An 8,483-nucleotide genomic window follows, 5' to 3' on the forward strand; every position below is an offset into this window, starting at 1 on the left:
CAAATTATTATTTTCAATGATGGCCTAGGAACAGTGGGTTAACTGCCTGTTTAGGGGCAGAACGACAGATTTGTATCTTGTCAGCTCAGAGGATTTGAACTTGCAACCTTCCGGTACAAGTCCAACGCTCTAACCACTAGGCTACCTGCCGCCCTGATGCATCCTTGCACATTATTACAAATGCCAAGTTCCTCACCCACCATTGCACATTGTACCAAATGGTAGGTTGGACCTCACTTTATACGCGCAGAAAGATACATGTGTATGTGTTCATCTACCAAGCCCTTTTGGGTAAACTCCCTCTTTACCGCTGTAGTCTGGTCTCCTTCACCACCAGCAGTTACCATACCGGGTCTGATAGGTGGTTGCTACTTAAAGTCCCCAGGACATTTACAGTATTAGGCAAGACTGCCTTCTCTTCTTGTGCACCAGACATATGGAATAATCTACAATCCATGCTTCATCTAGATATGTTAGTGCCACTGCATTCATTTAAAATATTGATGGGAGACTCTGTTACAGATGAATGTAAATGCTTTTTTAAGTCTGGATCATGTTGTTGTATTGTATTGTTGTGTGTTTTAATTCTGTAATGTATTGATTGTTGCTGCCTGCTTGGCCAGGTCTCCCTTGAAAAAGAGACTCTGGGTCTCAATGGGCTTTTCCTGGTTAAATAAAGGTTCAATAAAAAATGTCATCTGTTTGGATTTCAGATTGAAATGCTCCTTAACACAGCAAAGAGATGATGGAAAGACGCAATACGTTGCCTCAAGATAACACTTCCGCCATGAATAATTAGGGGTTTTCTCATTTAGAAATGAATGTTTAACACCTTCTGAAACATAATCATTTTTTGAAGGGATTATAAAGCCTTTTAAATCTTCTGGTACAATAAGCTGCAATGGCAGATGACTACTCTGTGAGCTTCTGTGACTTTGGTAGTAACAGACTGGCCTGGTTCATCTAGCTACAATGGCACAATTAAAACACAACATTGATGAAGTAGAAAGACAAACCAATTTAATTCCAAACTGTGAGGACGCCAGTCTGGTCTGGAGTGCAGTCAGTGAAGGGGAAATAAATGGTGAGTCGGACTCTAGCCTATCACAGAGTTTGAGGTAAAGGTCGCCAACGTCTGCTGAGGAGACAAGACAAGGTCACCATCATAGAACACTGTCCCCTTCACTCCTCTACTCCTCCACCCCTACTCATCATATTGATCAGAGCGGAGCTTAGCGTACTCCATCTTCTCCCTAATTTGATTTGATTTGAATAATTATATATTATTGTATTAGAGGGAGACCCCCACAGGCCCTGTCCGTATAGGACAAAGTAATGACATTGATTAGTGATGGACATCTGTTGTAACAGACAAGCCTTAGGTCAAACACACTTCTACCATGTGGTGTCACCACCCCAAGCCAGAGGGAACGACGTCCCAGGCGGGATCCTCAGGTCACAACACAGTGTGACTTCTGTCCACTCCTGCTGTCCAAATTAAAACCATGGGACCCTGAGTTTTTCTATCAGGTCACATGGTCCAGAAAAGTCCTGGCCCTACCTATGATATATTCAGTCTTAGTCAGCTTGTGTCCCTGAATGTATCATAAGAGTTGGGTTGATGAATACGGGCTTGTGAATAAAGATGGGAGTTGATATTTTTGTGTGTGGGTATTTCAACTTGAGTGACATAAAATGCATTGAAATCAGGCATGTAGTGAGGTGGCAACGGTAATCAAACAGCTCAGAAGGGACAGTTATGAAATTTACATGTAGAACTGATTGAGTGGACTAGCTCATCTCTTCTGCACTGCAGCCAGGACCTCAGTCTCACACAGACCCCACTCAGACTCATCACACTGTGAATAGAGGACCACCCTCCTCCGATTGGAGGAATTCATCCCAACCACTAAGAACAAAAGCCTTTCGGTCAATACAGTTCCAATAGGAGGCTTTACTCCTCCTCTTTCTCCTCTTCTTTCATAAGGAATGAAAACTTTTAGTCTTTCCTCAGCAAGGTTATTGTTGGCGTAACAACGCTTAACAGTAACAATAGCCTCACGGGGGGAGCTCCCCAAGTCAACTCCAGCTTCACTTCAAGTGGCTCCCATTGGCCCGTATTGTCAGAGTAGCATATGTGTGTGAAGCGGAGGAAGACATGGGGAGGGAGTACTGTAGGGGGTTTGGGAGGGGACTCACTTTTGGAGAGAAGTCAAGCAGGGCACACTTGACACCTACACTCAGCCACCCATAAAAAGATGGAGGGCACAATGACAGAGACATTAGAAGGCACTTCTGGAATTCAGGGCTTCTCAGAACATCCCTGGAAGTGTCCCTTTGTCCAGTACCATTCCATTCCCCACAACCCCTTTAACACCCTAGACCCTGACCCCTGAAGTTCTCCTCCCAATCTTATATATACACCATCTAAAAAAAGTGAAAGGTGTCTCTGCTTAGAGAAAGCGTTAAGCAGAGGAAAAATAATGAAACCTCATAGAAAACTACTATTGCTCCCAAGGGAAGTATTGCACCATATTCTGCCAAACCTTCTCAGTACAGTATGATCATGACTAGCATGGTGCAACCATCTCTAGCATGGTATAATGAGGGTATGAATATAATGAATACTAAAATCTTGAGAATTTGATTGGAATCATCAGTTTGGATCGAGAGATATACAACATAGACTTTTATCTTTCTTTCTAAACTGATAACCCTTATCTGATCCTTGAGTTGTGTAAGTAGAGCACTACACTGATTATTCATAGAGTACTGCGCAAAAAACACAAACATCAGTTTACATTTCCACTAGCATAAAAAAAAGAGCTGAATGCAGTGGCCATTCCAAAGTGTCTATAAAACAGTTAGAAAAGTATCTTTGGAAAATATTGAACATTAGAGAGAGATTTTTAATTGAAGTCTCCGTCAGTCAGAAGTCGTTGTTTCCAACCTACACCAAGTGATATGGTGCATGTTCTTACGGTAACATACGTCATAGAAAAGTGTCACAAAGAAAAAGGTAGATGTAAAAAGGAGACTGACTGAGAGAACATCAGTGTAGATGTCTTCAACCTGGTGTCTCCATTGGCTGAGTTTGACTGACACCTGGTGTTGATTATTGGTAAACACTTACTCAAGTAGGAAGATAAAAAGACTGGGCAGAGCACCCATTCACATAGATGAGTGTACGTTTTTATTTCTCCATTATTTTCTCAGACATCGGTATATTGGATCGTGTGAAGTAAAACTGAAATGACTGTATAACTAACTGTCCAAGAGATGGCGACATTAAGCAATTTTCTTCACTGAGACTGGGTGTAATTAAGAAGTTTCTCAGGATTGATCAGTCATACTGATACATAAAGCACACACAGGCATGCTTCTTTGTGTGTTACTTCTGTTAGTGTGAGTGTTTGAAAACGTGTCAATGGCAAGACATTTAAGTAATCGATCAGGCAGCTAGAACTTCCTCCCAAAGTTATATCCATGGGTCCATTGTTCCCCAGTCCAGTCAGAAAACATGATTTTCCCGTGTTTTATATATATTTCCACACTATGAGGTTATGATTAATACTGTGTAATTGTGATAATGATGATAATGCCCTTTTAGTGTTAGAGCCATTTTAAAAGACCACTTAAAACTTCTGCCTGTTGTGGTGGGATGGAGTTTGTCTCCCTAGTGACATCCCCAGGCAGTAAATTAGTTAATAGACCAATAAGAAAGAGAGTTCCAAACTTCTCTGCCAACCCCTCCCAACTCAGTCCTCTCCGAGACAGTCCTGGCAAAATTCTTGCTTGAAAAATTGCTCTTTGCTAAGAAGCAATTTTTGTTTATTATTGACAGTTGAAAACTATCACAGTAAGGTACAAAATTGTTACCCAGAAGTGATTTGATATTGAGATAAAAATGGCTACATTGGCTCTTTAACTTGGTAGGGTACTGCATAGAGGAAAACAGTCATGAGGGCTGACAGGGAGGGGTTTCCTCTCATTAATCTGTACACAATCGCCCCAGGCAATGTTTTTGTCTTAGGCCTATACTATATGTTAATTTGCATTAAAACCGACATACAGGTTAAATCAGTAGCTTTGAACTCTGGATTCTACATTCATACAGGCAGTGTGACATTGACCTCATTTTCACAAACTAAGTCACAATACTACTTCATACTGTATTTTTTGCCCTATGTTGACAAACATAATGTTGCTTGTCAACACAAAGCCTATGATTTTGGAGCTCAACTAACACATGCATACATGCTACTTCCTCTTCTTGTGATCATGTTATACTAGGAAACTCAAGCCATATGGAAATATGTAAGGGAGTGAGTGAGTGAGTGAGTGAAAGTGAGTGAGCATTTTACATTTACTGTACCTTTTGCCTCATTTGTTGATAACAAAATCTGAAAATACTCAGTAACATGATAAAACTATTCCTGCAAGATGTGGGGTATGTGCAACATACAGTGGGGGGAAAAAGTATTTAGTCAGCCACCAATTGTGCAAGTTCTCCCACTTAAAAAGATGAGAGGCCTGTAATTTATAATAGGTACACTTCAACTATGACAGACAAAATGAGAAAAAAAAAATCCAGAAAATCACATTGTAGGATTTTTAATGAATTTATTTGCAAATTATTTTAGATTTTAGATTCTTCAAAGTAGCCACCCTTTGCCTTGATGACAGCTTTGCACACTCTCGGCATTTTCTCAACCAGCTTCATAAGGAATGGTTTTCCAACAGTCTTGAAGGAGTTCCCACATTTGCTGAGCACTTGTTGGCTGCTTTTCCTTCACTCTGCGGTCCAACTCATCCCAAACCATCTCAATTGGGTTGAGGTCGGGTGATTGTGGAGGCCAGGTCATCTGATGCAGCAATCCATCACTCTCCTCGGTCAAATAGCCCTTACACAGCCTGAAGGTTTTTTGGGTCATTGTCCTGATGATAACCAAATGATAGGCCCACTAAGCACAAACCAGATGGGATGGGGTATCGCTGCAGAATGCTGTGGTAGCCATGCCGGTTAAGTGTGCCTTGAATTCTAAAAAATTACTGACAGTGTCACCAGCAAAGCACCTCCACACCTCCTCCTCCATGCTTCACGGTGGGAACCACACATGTAGGTATCATCGGTTCACCTACTCTGCATCTCACAAAGACACGGCGGTTGAAACCAAAAATCTCACAATTGGACTCATCAGACCAAAAGACAGATTTCCACCGGTCTTAATGTATGTCCATTGCTCATGTTTCTTGGCCCAAGCAAGTCTCTTCTTCTTATTGGTGTCCTTTAGTAGTGTTTTTTTGTTGCAGCAATTCCACCATGAAGGCTTGATTCACACAGTCTCCGCTGAACAGTTGATGTTGAGATGTGTCTGTTACTTGAACTCTGTGAAGCATTTATTTGGGCTGCAATCTGAGGTGCAGTTAACTCTAATGAATTTATCCATTGCTGCAGAGGTAACTCTGGGCCTTTCCTGCTGTCCTCATGAGAGCCAGTTTCATCATAGCTCTTGATGGTTTTTGCGACTGCGCTAGAACAAACTTTCAAAGTTCTTGAACTTTTCCAGATTGACTGACCTTCATGTCTTAATCTACTGATGGACTGTCGTTTCTCTTTGCTTATTTGAGCTGTTCGTGCCATAATATGGACTTGATATTTTACCAAATAGGGCTATCTTCTGTATACCACCTCTACCTTGTGTAAAGGCAGATCTCCTCATCGTCTGAAGAAGAGTAAGGATCGGACCAAGATGCAGCGTGGTAAGTGTTCATGACGATATTTTAATAAAGACAAAATGAACACTTGAACAAAAACAATGATGTGAATAACAGAAACCGAAACAGTACCGTGTGGCGACAAACACTCAAACGGAAACAAACACCCACAAACCAACAGTGAAACCCAGGCTACCTAAGTATGATTCTCAATCAGAGACAACTAACAACACCTGCCTCTGATTGAGACCCATACTAGGCCGAAACAGAAACCAAACATAGAAAAACAAACATAGACTGCCCAACCCAACTCACGCCCTGACCATACTAAATAAAGACAAAATAAAGGAAATAAAGGTCAGAACGTGACAGTACGCCCCCCAAAGGTGGGGACTCCGGCCGCAAAACCTGAACCTATAGGGGAGGGTCTGGGTGGGCGTCTGTCCGCAGTGGTGGCTCTGGCACGGGACGTGGACCCCACTTCACCACAGTTTTTGTCCGCCTCCTCAACCACCCCCGTGGCCTCTTATGAGCGGCGACCCTCGCCGCCAACCTCCGACTGGGGACCCTAGCCATTTTTCTAAGGCATTTTTCCACAGCTGGCGATGCTTTCCACCTGGCTACCCCTACCCCGGTCAACAGCCCTGCACTCCCCACAGCAACTCACCCAAGCCTCCCCATTTCTCCTTCACCCAAATCCAGATAGCTGATGTTCTGAAAGAACTGCAAAATCTGGACCCCTACAAATCAGCCCGGGCTAGACAATCTGGACCCTCTCATTCTAAAATGATCTGCCGAAATTGTTGCAACCCCTATCACTAGCCTGTTCAACCTCTTTTTCATATCGTCTGAGATTCCCAAAAATTGGAAAGCTGCCGCAGTCATCCCCCTCTTCAAAGGGGGAGACACTCTAGACCCAAACTGCTACAGACCTATATCTACCCTACCCTGCCTTTCTAAGGTCTTCGAAAGCCAAGTTAACAAACAGATTACCGACCATTTAGAATCCCACCGTACCTTCTCCACTATGCAATCTGGTTTCAGAGCTGGTCATGGGTGCACCTCAGCCACGCTTAAGGTCCTAAACGATATCATAACCGCCATCGATAAGAGTCATTACTGTGCAGCCGTATTCATCGACCTGGCCAAGGCTTTCGACTCTGTCAATCACCACATTCTCATTGACAGACTCAACAGCCTTGGTTTCTCAAATGATTGTCTCGCCTGGTTCACCAACTACTTATCTGATAGAGTTCAGTGTGTCAATCGGAGGGCCTGTTGTCCGGACCTCTGGCAGTCTCTATGGGGGTGCCACAGGGTTCAATTCTCGGGCCGACTCTCTTTTCCGTATACATCAATGATGTCGCTCTTGCTGCTGGGGATTCTCTGATCTACCTCTACGCAGACGACACCATTCTGTATACTTCTGGCAATTCTTTGGACACTGTGTTAACTAACCTCCAGATGAGCTACAATGCCATACAACTCTCCTTCCGTGGCCTCCAACTGCTCTTAAATGCAAGTAAAACTAAATGCATGCTCTTCAACCGATCACTGCCCACAACTGCCCGCCCATCCAGCATCCCTACTCTGGATGGTTCTGACTTAGAATACGTGGACAACTACAAATACCTGGTGTCTGGTTAAACTGTAAACTCTCCTTCAAGACTCACATTAAGCATCTCCAATCCAAAATTAAATCTAGAATCAGCTTCCTATTTCGCAACAAAGCATCCTTCACTAATGCTGCCAAACATACCCTCGTAAAACTGACTATCCTACCGATCCTAAACTTCGGTGATGTCATTTATAAAATAGCCTCCAACACTCTACTCAACAAATTGGATGCAGTCTATCACAGTGCCATCCGTTTTGTCACCAAAGCCCCATATACTACCCACCACTGCGACCTGTACGCTCTCGTTGGCTGGCCCTCGCTTCATACTCGTCGCCAAACCCACTGGCTCCAGGTCATCTACAAGACCCTGCTAGGTAAAGTCCCCCCTTATCTCAGCTCACTGGTCACCATAGCATCACCCACCTGTAGCACACGTTCCAGCAGGTATGTCTCTCTGGTCACCCCCAAAACCAATTATTCATTTGGCCGCCTCTCCTTCCAGTTCTCTGCTGCAATGTCTGGAACGAACTACAAAAATCTCTGAAACTGGAACCACTTATCTCCCTCACTAGCTTTAAGCACCAGCTGTCAGAGTAGCTCACATATTACTGCACCTGTACATAACCCATCCAAAATTGAGCCCAAACAACTACCTCTTTCCCTACTGTATTTATTTATTTATTTATTTTGTTCCTTTGCACCCCATTATTTATATCTCTACTTTGCACATTCTTCCACTGCAAATCAACCATTCCAGTGTTTTACTTGCTATATTGTATTTACTTCGCCACCATGGCCTTTTTTTGCCTTTACATCCCTTATCTCACCTCACATGCTCACATTGTATATAGACTTGTTTTTCTACTGTATTATTGACTGTATGTTTGTTTTACTCCATGTGTAACTCTGTGCTGTTGTATGTGTCGAACTGCTTTGCTTTATCTTGGCCAGGTCGCAATTGTAAATGAGAACTTGTTCTCATCTTGCCTACCTGGTTATATAAAGGATAAATAAAATTTAAAAAGTGTCATACCCAAGAAGACTCGAGGCTGTAATCTCTGCCAAAGGTGCTTCAACAAAATACAGAGTAAAGGGTCTGAATACTTATGTAAATGTTATATTTACGTTTTTTATTTATAATATATTT

The sequence above is a fragment of the Oncorhynchus mykiss genome, chromosome 25 (assembly GCF_013265735.2).
Source record: "Oncorhynchus mykiss isolate Arlee chromosome 25, USDA_OmykA_1.1, whole genome shotgun sequence".
NCBI classification, from domain to species: Eukaryota; Metazoa; Chordata; class Actinopteri; order Salmoniformes; family Salmonidae; genus Oncorhynchus; species Oncorhynchus mykiss.